Here is a 12515-nt window from a genome sequence, read left to right on the forward strand (position 1 = left end):
CCTGATAATATGATACTGATTTGTTCTTGACTTGTTTAAGTGCAGGAACTGATAGACGAAATGACTGCAGCATTTTGGTTTGAATGATCTCGATAGACATGGTTGCAATAGGGATTAGTCAATCGGGCATTTATGAGGTCTTGAGTGGATCTAGATGCGATTGCTAATTGCATTGTCGATAAATCTTGGTCTGAGATCCGAATGAATTTTGAATGTGATTTGTCATGTGATGTCAAGTGATGTCGTGTGACGTGACTGTCGATTGGTACATGTGCTAGATGGGTGTTTCTAGTGCTTCGGTACTAACAGTCAGTGTCTGCTAAGACAGTTTATGGGCTTCTGTCTGTTTTGCAAGCGTAATCGAGGGCGATTGCAATGCTTTCAAGAGGGGGGTATGTCACAAACTGGTGACGTGGCTGCCCCGTACACACTCACACACACCCTCCCTCTGGCATGAACCACGGGGGGAACCTGGCTGAAATGATGACGTGGCTACACCGTACAGACATGCCTGCGTTTTGTGGCGCAGATCCCGGAATCCGTACAACAACGTGGTAGCTTTTGCGTGGGCAGTTTTACGGCATCTTTTGGGCCTGTTTTGGCTACGCAATGCTGGGGAAAAAGCTACGCAAGCTTGCTTTAATTTTATTAAGCTAGCTTGTGAGAGGACTTGATTTATTCTTGTATGCTTTTTATGGGAAGCTTTTGGGGCTCTGCTTTTAGCATCCCTTGTAAACTTATATAATAGTGGCTTGGGCTCTCACTTCTTAGAGCATCTGGACGTAGAGTCTGAGAGTGAGTCCCAACCACTCCCTTGTACTTTAGTTGCAGATTAATACAAAAGAAATACCGAAAGGGACGCTAGTCTTTGGGGCCAATATCTCTAGGCACGGAACTCCGCCGCGGGCCAGTGTCGAATCAGTTGTAAAGTGTGAACTGTGAACTCTTTTGAAGTGAATTCTTGTGGTGTCGCGGTAGATTCTTGACTTGGAGTGTCCAAGTCTGTTACAACCTAAATTGCAGGACATCGCCAAGGGAGTCTCGGGATGCTTAAAGAGGGCTTTGGGCACCTGACAGTGTCAAAACAGGTAATTACAACATGCTGAAATTGACCTGCAGCTCACTGGAAAGCTTCCAAATCGCAAGGAAACGTGTCCTTGACGTGTACTTTTGACCTACAAAGGTTTTTGCGCCATTATGCTAGCGAGATTGGGTCAAAACCTACAAATACAGCCATGAACAGGTTTGGACAGCTTGGTGAGAGTTAGGTGAAAGTGTTTGGATTGTCTATTTGCAATAAGAATAAAGAAATACCGAAAGAGGCGCGAGTCTTGGGTCCTATAGGATGTTGCTGTCTGCTTGGTAGCGCTCTAGTTGCTAGGCCGTGGTTTGTTTGAAGTGTTAATTCCAGTCACACGTTTATTCGTGCAGTTTATCAAGTAAAGAATCGGGTGAAAGCTAAAGTCTACCGCCCTACGGGCCAGTTTCACTCCCCCCCCCCTTTCCCATGGATATTACTTGTACCCTTTTTGTTGAAATCACCCAAACACACATGGATGGTGCAAGGGTAATATGCTTTGAGTTTTGATGTGACTTGTGATAGTTCAATGTCGTGGATAGAGCCAAGCGGGGCAAATTAAATGATATTTTGGATGGTCAATTGTATGAAAGGGGTTAAGGATGAATGTTAATGTTTTTACATATTTTTTTAACATTCCTTAAATTTTCATTTCGTGTTTCGTCTTTCTTCTCGGGACCAAAACTCCATTTCTCCCATTTCCCGAATGTTTTCTTTTCTTGTTTCCGAAACTCCTGGCAACTATGGCCTCCGCATTGGCGAGTTCCCATTTTTCGGCTGCTTCCTCCGTCCTAGCCTTGACACCGTCATCCGGACACTCTACGTTTGCTGTTTTCAGCTGGGAACTCTCTTCCCTCTACTCCATTACCTTCTGGTTTAGTTTGCTACTACCATGGGGTTCTCCTTGTGCCATCAGCCCCTCTTGCTCTATCGGCAACTCCGGATTTCCTTGATTGACTCTGATCACTTACTCCATCCTTGCATTAGCTTTTGTGCTTCATCGAGCACAACTTTTAGATCTCCTTCTACCCCGTGCTTCTAATTCGCAAGACTTTGAATTTTTTTGGTGTACTTGTGTTTTCCTTGCATATGTGTCGACTTTCGGCAATTGGATGTCGATCTTTCATTTCTCGGAGAAGTTGTACAGTTTAGTTTTATGTTTGGAAGATGACAATCATGGTTTTTCTTATGGTGAACGACTTGTGTAACTGGTCTTTTCCTCGGGCTGTTATTTTCTCGCATGCAGCAGCTTCGAGATGAGTTTGTCATGCGAGGCAAGGTGATCACTTAGGAGGATATGGCTACTCCACTTTTGGCCAAGATTCCCTTGGAGTATGACTCTCTTTAGCAATCTCGTATTTCCTCTGCTCATGCTACCACCTAGGAGAAACTTCTACTTGCTTTGCAACAGACTTCTTAGCATCTTCAAGATCGAGATTCCCTTGATACTGTTGTGGGTGACACCTCTTTAGCAGCTCGTGGTGGTGGAGCTACTACTCATTAAGAATAGCCCGACTCTCTTTAGTAGTATGACTCTCTTTAGCAGTCCCTTAATCCTTTGCTCGTGCTACCACTTAGGAGAATCTTCTACTTTGCAACATATTTCTTAGCATCTTCAGGATCACGATTCCCCTGATATTGTTGTGGGTGACCCCTCTCTAGCAGCTCGTGGTGGTGGAGCTACTACTCATCAAGGATAGCCCGACATTGCTATCGAGCAAGATCAACCTAATGTTACTTGTGCCTATTGTGGAAGACATGGACATATTGTAGCTAGATATTATCGAAGATGGCGTGATCATTGTAGAGATGCAGACGGTGATGGTTCACTTGGGACCGGGATAGCTTTTATCCTTGCTGCTTCCCCAATGTCTTGGCTGAGATATCGGCTGCCGTCATTGCCCTCTAGTCTCTTTGCCCCTTCGCCCTACTCCTAAGGCGGCTCCTTTGGACTTCGAGTGTTTCCAGTTTCTTCTCAACCTCAAGAGTCTTTCAGTTCGTTTGGACTAGTTTCTTCTCCACCTGGGCATCCTTTCTCCTTGGGTCAGAGGGTTCTGCTTTAGGGGGCTGTCACTTGGCGTGCTTCACCGTCAATTCCGATGAGCTAGGAGACGCTCATCCTTGGCACTTCCATTTCATCCTTTTTTTTCGCAACTTGTTTTGTTTTTTGGGCCATTTTAATTCTCAAGATTAGTTTAGGACTTCGGTATTTTCCTCAAGAGCTTCTCTAACATCTGTTCTTGAGGAGGGGCGTTAGAGCTTTATGTTGACCTTCCCCATTCTTTCACTCCTACTTACGGCTGCTTAGGTCTGTTTCTACAAAAGAGATCAATATTATGACATACCTTGCCGACTTCTGCAAGGATTGCTGAACTGTTAGATATTGCTGCTATTTAAACGAAGATTTGCTTTAGATTGCATAAATGCTGATACAATGGTCCTAGATGCTGAGATGTTGATGGGATTTTGCTATTGAAGCTTGGATCTGCAAGGCTAAGGACTGAAAACTGAAAACGCTAGGGTGAGGGGATCTACAACTATGATGAGGCTATGGGCTGGGGGGTACGTATCAGTGAGTTCAGTAGGAGTTTTATAACGCAACCAAACTTCGAAAAATGAAATGATCTCGTTTAGTCTTCAATACTTTTTAAGCCCCACTCAAGAGATGTATGCTCAACACTAGGACATGCCCTAACAAGCCAATAAAACTCTTCCAATCGCACTTATAGTGATGAACATTCCTTAAAAGGTAGCAATTGACATTGAGCTACTTCTGAAAGTGTTGCTGATGAGGCTTGATGTTATTAAGCAAAAGCATGCTATTTTTTGCTCACTTCTGATGCAAACAGAGCTAGAAGTGTGTTACTTAGCTGTATCTAGAAGGTTAGGTTATAACGTACTTAACAATCATCAATGTAACAATCAAACCCTACGTCTACACCTGCAGAAAGGAAAAATCTGGTTTCAGTTTACAACGTCCATATAGTTTGTCGCAATGAGAAAGCACTTGAAACTCATAACAATTGCACAATCAAGAATGAAGTCTGCCAAAAAGCAGCATTATAATCATGCCTGGATACCTTGTGGTAAACAGGGGACAATGGGAGATCCCTTCGTATGCGAAATTGAAAAGAAGGGAGTAGTAGTGTTGTTACTCATCATTTAAAAGGAATAGATGTAATTTATCTTTGGGAAACCTCAGGGTCTTCACACAGACCTGTGGGGTTTTTTCTTGAACCCCTGTATTTCTCCTGAACTGTCTGAGCTTCTAGATGGAGCTCTGCTTTGTACAATATTTGAGCACATAAAGTGCAGTCCACTATAAGTAGTAATATACAAGGAAGTCATTTTTTTTGTTAGCCCAGCTATCAAACTTGATCCAGTAGAGATGCCACTTCTTTTATCGATGGTCTCTTGGACGGATCACGGTTGATACACAAGCACGCAATGCTCAGAACTCGCTGCATTTGCTCTTCGTGACCTGTATCTCGCAGCAAAGAATCAAATAACTCATACAAAGTGCTATCATTCTTGCATTTTTGTACCCAAGCTACAAGGTCAGAAGACTCCTTTGATTGGCAGACATCCACTGGCCTCTTTCCTGTCAGCAACTCCAGCAAAACTACGCCGAAGCTGTAAACATCCCCCCTTGGTGTAGCGTTTGATTTTTCACCATATTCGGGAGGAATGTATCCCAAGGTGCCTACCAGCTCTGTGGTGACGTGTGTTTGCGTTGACATCATCAACCTGGCCAAGCCGAAGTCCGCCAGGTGAGCTTCAAAGTTTTCATCAAGCAAGATATTGCTTGATTTTATATCTCTATGTACAATATGTGGATTGCAAATTTGATGCAAGTAAGCTAACCCAGCTGCCGCTGCTTGTGCTATTTTCAGCCTCGTGGACCAGCCTAGAAGAGCACCCCCATCACTTCTCTCGTGCAGCCAATAATCCAAGCTCCCATTTTCCATGAATGAGTAAATAAGAAGTTTTGCAGTTCCTATCTGCAAAAATCCTTGTAAAGGAACTAAATTCTTGTGCTGGGCTTTGGACAGAGCCTCAACCTCAGCTCTAAACTCCCTCTCCATTTGTCCACAGTCTCCAGTGAGCTTTTTGATTGCAAGCCTTGTACCATCTTCTAAATCTGCTCTATATACAAGCCCGAAGCCTCCGCATCCAACTATATGTGTTGAGTCAAAGTTATTTGTTGCCTTGATAATGTCTGCCACAGTTAACTTCTGATGGTTGTAAAGAAAATGGATGGAGGCGTGCTGTGTTTCATTGAGGCTCACTGGATCATCAAACTCTCTTGAACTACCATATCCATGATGAACAGCATTTTTTCTGCAGAGCATCCACCATGTTATGAAAAGTGCTATGACAAACATACCCGCAACGATGAAGACAGGCAAAAGAATGGCAACATGTCTTGTGCCTCTTGAATGAGGCTGATAGAGAGCAGTAGGAAGCTTAGAAGTACAGTTGTTCAATGAGGGAGCCCCACAGAGCCCTGGGTTACCTTGATAACTTGAGGAGGAGAATGTTTCGAATTGAGTTCCAAGTGGAATGTGGCCTGACAGATTGTTATAGGCCACATTGAAGTTGGAGAGGAATGTCAAATTTGCAAGGGCTGATGGTATGGAGCCACTGAGGTTGTTATAAGACAGGTCAAGTGTTTCCAAGCTTGTGATATTTGCAAGGGAAGGTGGAATGCTTCCCGTTAGAAGATTGTGACTGAAGTCCAAAGCCATCAGTATGCTGAGATGATGAATGCCAGAGGGTATTGTGCCCGAAAAGCGGTTGTTGCAGAGTAAAATAGATGGTGGAAAAGCCACAGGTTTCTTGTATGTCAAGTATGGTAAGCCCGTTTGTCGCTGAACAGAGAAAAGACCAAAAATTGTTTGCATGCCTGTAGTATTCATATCCCTTGTTGCAAGAGCTGGTAAGCTGAAGAGTTGTTGAGGGATCGTCCCATTGAATGTGTTGTTGGACAAATCCAGGTAAAACAAATGTGAGAAGTTCCCCAGCCATACAGGGAGCTCTCCTTCCAGATTGTTCCATGACAAATCCAAAACCTGTAGCTTCTTGCAGTTTTGGAGCCATTCCGGAATAGAGCCTCTCAAGTTAAGAAAGCCCAATGCTAAAACCTGCAAATTTTGAAATCCGCTGAATGTTGTGGGAAGCGGCTCTGTGAAGAAGTTTTTTGTCAAGATGAGACTTCCCAAACTGTCGCAATGACGAAAGGCTTCTAGGCTTCCGTTTAATCTGTTTGTGGATAGTGAAACAGAGAGAAGTTTATTCAACTGGTTGAATTGCAAAGGGATGGCCCCTATGAAGTTGTTCAATCCCAGGTTAAGTATGCGCAACGATGTGCATAGACTGAGTGACTCCGGGATGCTCCCATTGAAAAAGTTGGTATCAAGATAGAGCTCTTGAAGAAGAGTGAAATTGGAGAAGTTCACCTCTACAGGGCCTTTAAAGGCATTAGTGGCAAGAGAGAGTGTGACAAGCTTGGAATTCTGGGAGAGGGTTGTTGGCAAAGGGCCAGACAGGTTGTTACCAGCAAGAGACAGGTGCGCAAGATTTGTGAGGTTTCCTATGGATGCATCTAGGCCTCCATTGAAGCTATTATTCTGAAGGTCGAGGCTCAACAAAGACGAAATGCTGAATATGTCAAGTGGGATGTATCCATTCAGCTTGTTGAACCCGAGGCGGAGCTGTTTCAGTTGTCTACACATTCCCAGCCCATGGCCAAGAGACCCACTGAGCTTGTTGGCAGACAGATGGAGGACGGTAAGCATGGGTGCGGAATAGCAAAGGTTCGCATGGATCTCTCCCCTTATGTGATTGTTACTCGCATTCAGCTCCTGAAGGTGGGTAAGGTTGTCGAAGGTGGGCAGCTCTGTAGCGAAGGCATTGTTGGAGATGTTGATAGCTTGCAAGGCAGGCATTCTGAAGAGGTACGAAAGAGAGCCTTCCAGGTGATTAAAGCTGAGGTCGAGGATGCGGAGGTGCAACAAAGAGGTGAGCTGGGCGGGGATGGTGCCTGAGAAGTGATTGGAAGAGAGGTTAAGAGTGGTGAGGAATATGAGGTTGCCAAGGGATGGGGAGATGATGCCTGTGATGTTGAGGTGAGGGAGAGAGAGGCTAGTAACCCGCGGGGAAGAGACGGAGGAGCTGCAGCCTACTCCCTGCCAATTGCAGCAGCTTGTGTTCGTATCCCACAGCCATGACTTATTGTAGTCGGACACTTCTTTCTTGAATTGTAACAGGGCTTCTCGCTCGCTTTGCGAACAGAGTAACTCTGTTTCTCCTGGCGATGGCGCCATCTCCTGGGAGCCCCCTTGTACCACAATGTAGAGGACATACAGCAGGATTTGCAGAGAGGTCGCTAGTGAGCTTGTCAGCAACAAGACTGAACGCATCTCTTGATGTGGGCGAGATGATTGTCGATGTGTGAGCGCGCGCGCGCGCGCGTGTGTGTGTGTGTGAGAGAGAGAGAGAGAGAGAGAGAGCGAGAGCGAGCGAGAGCTCGATTAAATTACTGTCGATCCAATTGGTCATCAAATACTCGCTCACACTCAAGGGGCAAGCCGCAAGGGGGCCTGTATTTTGTGTGTGTGTGTGTTTGTGAGAGAGAGAGAGAGAGAGGCAGGCGTGTGAATGTGATTTAGGTTTGCAGACAAAAGGCCTGAGTGGAATCAATGTGCAGAGGAATGAGTGAGTGAAAATTCCCAGAAAGGAAAACGCCACTTTCCCCTGCTTTTCTTTAGTGGGATCCCCTGCTCCACCACTCCCCGCCCTCCCTCCCTCCCTCCCTCCCTCGCAAACGTGCGTGACTCACTCACTGCCACATTCATCATTGTGGATGGGTAGGCACATTATCATGCTAGTTGATAGCAATGCCTTTAAAGGTCTTGTAAGTCAACCCCCCTTGACAAAACAGCCCGAATCCTGGCCCTTGACAAATTCTCGTACATGTCGCATCGGCCGTAGCATTCGCTACATGTCTAATTCACATATACGGGTCGTATACCATGTGTGATTGGGTTTGAATGCATGAGTCTATTGGTTGATGGAATGCCCTAACAATTATATCACACTTGTAACATTGTGGTGTAAACCTATCTTCTTAGTTTGAAGGTCCATAGCTTCCACATCAAAGTTGTGTATGTTACTAGTTTCTTTTGAAAAATGGCATGCCAATGTCTACAATAATGGCTATGGGACCATCTAAAGTGCCAAAGAACGCATCTCAAGCCTTTCTACAATGCATCTGCGGTCTTGCACGCATCTACGGTCTATACAATAATAGTATAAAAAAAGTCTAAAGTGCCAAAGTGAGTACCTTAAGTAAGTCTTCATATTGCTTCAACATCCATATTGTTGAATTAATTCATTTTGATTATGGTGGAACCAATGGCATGTGGTGGCTATAATATGTACACGACGGAATGGTCTAAAGTGTAAAAGCACCTAAATTTTCTAAACTTGCATATAAGGTATATTTGACCCATCTTTGACTTCAAAAGTGACAAAGCTCTATGTGCCAAACTAGTATGTGTTTCCAGGAAATAACCTGAGGTAGGGCTCACTTAGGTTCACAAATACATCATAATCCTTAATAGCAAGAAGTTAGGGTTAAGAAGTAAGTCTAATTGTATGCATCATACACATTCTTAATGTTGGTTATGTCGCAAGACACTTATCTTGAGCCACTTAAGTGAGGTAAAAAGTATCAATTTTTCAAGATTTCAAGACTCCCATTAGGGTAGTCCATAGCAGGTGGATGTTCTTCTTGGAGAGATTCATGAAGACAAAGGGCTCATCCCGAGGGTAGCGTGGCCGAATGATGGCTTGTACAAGAGTCTCTTGTTCTCATCATTGAATTTTTGGGTTCAGTTGATCCAAAGATGCCTCGAATTTAGACTATTGCGGTCAACGCCAAGGTGACAGGGAACGAGCTGCAGGGACAAGGTGTCATTAGGAAGATGGATACCACAATGCGAGAAAAGGTTATGAGATTTTTCCTTTTAAACTCAAACATCATTCAAAAGTGGCTAGAGAGGTGCGAAGGGAAAAGGCAGCAACATCGCTTGACAGATCGTTTGCAATTCAAGCACAACCATGTCATTAGAAACCTTCCTTTTTTAGATCATCTTCAGAAATTGCTCGACTTTCCAACTGAGCAGTGGTTAGATGCGACAATCACAGAGTCAAAGAGGAATGAAGTGTTGATTACTGAAGAGGAAGAGGAGATGTCAAGGGGTTGCGATTGACATGTAAATTTTCACAACTTCCTTTTCTAGATCCACATGATCACATTACTTTAATAACTATAAGTTTGTTTCAATTCTGTGGCTGCAGTATCACAAATATGGAGCTTTGTGGTTGCATGGGAGACACTTTAGAGTGCAACAAATAGACGAATAAAGGGTCACCTTCGACAGTGGCGTTAGGAAAAGCTTCGTCTAAGAAAGCAGTAGTGCCAATGATGAGAACGCAGAGACTAGCCAGCTTGAATACTTTAGCTACATCTAAGACATCTTGAAGATTATCTTTAAGAAGTTTGATATTTTATCTTTAATGTTAAGTGGTTCAAAGTTATTACGAGCGGTCCTAATGCAACTGTGCGCAACGATAAGAGTCAATTGATTCAAGTGAACTCTAGGTAGGTATGGACAGATGCACGAGATACGTTTGTACTTTCGTAGCATTGTGAACAAGTTGTGTTCACAATAGATCCACTATGGAGAGAAAATGATGAAAAAGATCTGTCTAAACTGCGTTGGCTCTATGTTGTTCAAGTTGCTCCATGGAGCAAGCAAGTGTATGAAAGATTGGAAGTTGAGATCGAAGAGCTTCATGAACAAAGTGCACGGCCGACGGATGATATAAGTTTGGATTTTGAGTTGGAGGTCAGTGGCGAGTAGATGCCTGAACCTAGAAATGAGCTTTCAAATACTCAAGTTGATGCGGAGAGCAACGAAGAAGTAGAGTTTGATGATAAAGATGCAGAAGTACAGATCGAAATAGACATCTTTGGTGCATCAACTCTTATAGAAGATGAGAAATTGACTATTGATTTTTTCTAGGAACTCTTTTGTAAAACTCTTTTAATTAGGCTACAATACTGGATAGATTTAATGAGTTGTGTTGCAGCTTCGTTTTTTTGTATTTGCATTGCTTAAGCTTTTCTTTTGTAAACTAATGTATTGTATTCGTGTTATTTGTGTATCTGTAGTCATCGTCGATAACGACGATACATACTCTCTTAGTTTTAGTTTTCCTGTCACTCCGATCGGCATGTCATCCGAGTAGATGGAATCTCTTTTGTCACAGTTCACACCAAAGCAGGTTACTTACGCACATAACCTTTGGACAACTGGTTACTCTATTGTCTATGCCTGGGACTAGTGTGTCCCCTACACCGACCAGCCCTACACCTCAGTCGAATATGTCCTCTATACTGATGGTTGGTTCATCTTCGAGACGAGGTATGCGTCGTTCTCGAGCTGGTGGCTGTTGTGGTAGCGGTTCTACTGATGCGTCCATACCACTGAGAGTGTCCATCACTCTCTTCAGTAGATAGTTTACCAATTGGTACACCATGTACACCTTGGGGATCACACAAGCATGATCCTAGCAAGGTGTAGAAAAGCAGGGATGGGACTGTTGTGGCGGATAGGGTCGAAAAAGCCATGCGACAAAAGATTCAGTAGACCTGTATAGTTCAGTTCTCTGTGATGGAGATTTGGGATAATCAAGATGATGAAAGAAAGAATTACATCGTCGAGGCCATTCACAGAGAGTACATGTCGGTGTAGAGGCATACGATCTAGTCTTGAATGATAAGATTTTGAGCGTGGCAATTGCCACAATGTCACATAGTCAGTTAGAGGCGAGAGACAAGTACAAGGATGACAGTCCAAAGCCGGCATAGTTGGACGTAGAGGAGTGGATGGGGATTGCACGAGACACAAGACAATCCTCAAAGATTTCACCTGCAAAGAGATGTAGCCAAAACACGTTTGGAGTCTGTTGGAGTCATATCTTGGGAATAGAGACTACAATACACTTCGGCATGAGCTTGTAAGCATTATATGTATGCTTTAAATTGTCGAATATGTATATGTCATTTGAATCTTTATCTTATGGTTAATTGTTTATTTTGTAGGAAGTTGTTGTGAAGCGCCATCCGACGCACCGAGAGGAGAAGTATGAGTACAAGCATGGACTTGTGGTCCTTTTGACCCAGCTACAGAGGGAGGAAGAAGACGTCGATTGAGAGGTGCTAACATAAGGGTAACATTCTCCATATATGTTGTCTTTTGTGGCTGTGGTCTTCTTGATACAGTTGTGCTAATTCATTGTATACATGTACAGTTTCACATGTATGTTTATGGTTTTGCATTTCTTTTACGATTATGATTATGGTATGACAATCAGGTTATGGTTATGATTTTGCAATTATGATATGAAAAATATGGTATGGTTATGGTATGACACATAAGTTATGATTATGGTTTGGTAATTAAGTTATGGTTATGGTTTTGCAATGATGGTATGGAAATCATGTTATGGTTATGGTTTGGCAATCAGGTTATGGTTATGGTTTTGCAATTATGGTATGGCTGTTATGGTTATGGTATGACAAGCAAGTTATGGTTATGGTTATGGTTATGGTATGACAAGCAGATTATGTTAATGGTTTTACAAATACGGTTTAGCAATCATGTTATGGTTATGGTTTTGTAATGATGGTATGACTAATGATTATGGTATGACAAGCAGGTTATGGTTATGGTATGGCATACAGATTATGTTTATGGTTTTGAAAATACGATTTGGCAATCACGTTATTCTTTATACTTGCGGTTTTCAAATCATGTTGTAATTATGGTTGGAAAATCTTCATGTCCTTATGCCTATGGTTTGGGAGTTGAAGCTATGATTATGCTTTTGGAAACTTGTTAGTTTAACCTTTTGATTTTGTGGTTTTGTTATGCTTTACAATTTTGCTAATCTTTACTCACTCTTCAATGCCAAACTGTAGGTGGAGTGTGGTTGTTTCTGCACTCTTCCTTTGGGCAAAGAGGGTTGTTTCTTGGTGTTGCAGTAATGCAGCATTAGTTCCTAGCCCTCTGCCAAAGAAAAAAAAAATCAAGTTTTGCCGCTAGTACAGATATCGGCATACATGTTTCTAGCACACCTAGGAATAGGCGTCGATATTGTAAACTTATTTTTCGACGACTATTTCAGTGCTATTTTTGGCGTAAGCTTCATTGCCTATTCCAACAGGGGATGTACCGATATCTATACCAAAGATACAATGCCGATGCGTCAACGCTTATACCAGGGGTTTTCACTTTTAAAACAAACTTCGAGTCATCGATATCCACATTGATTTTAGCACAGCGTGTTGTAGTGCATAAGGGAA

The 12515-nt window shown here is 43.0% G+C and overlaps 1 pseudogene; it reads right to left on the minus strand.

The window, feature by feature from the left end:
• Positions 1-4111: 4111 nt before the first annotated feature.
• LOC147445622 (phytosulfokine receptor 1 pseudogene) lies at positions 4112-8266 on the minus strand (annotated as a pseudogene).
• Positions 8267-12515: the final 4249 nt, after the last annotated feature.

This window comes from Adiantum capillus-veneris, chromosome 12 (genome assembly GCF_014529385.1).
Source record: "Adiantum capillus-veneris isolate H3 chromosome 12, ASM1452938v2, whole genome shotgun sequence".
NCBI classification, from domain to species: domain Eukaryota; kingdom Viridiplantae; phylum Streptophyta; class Polypodiopsida; order Polypodiales; family Pteridaceae; genus Adiantum; species Adiantum capillus-veneris.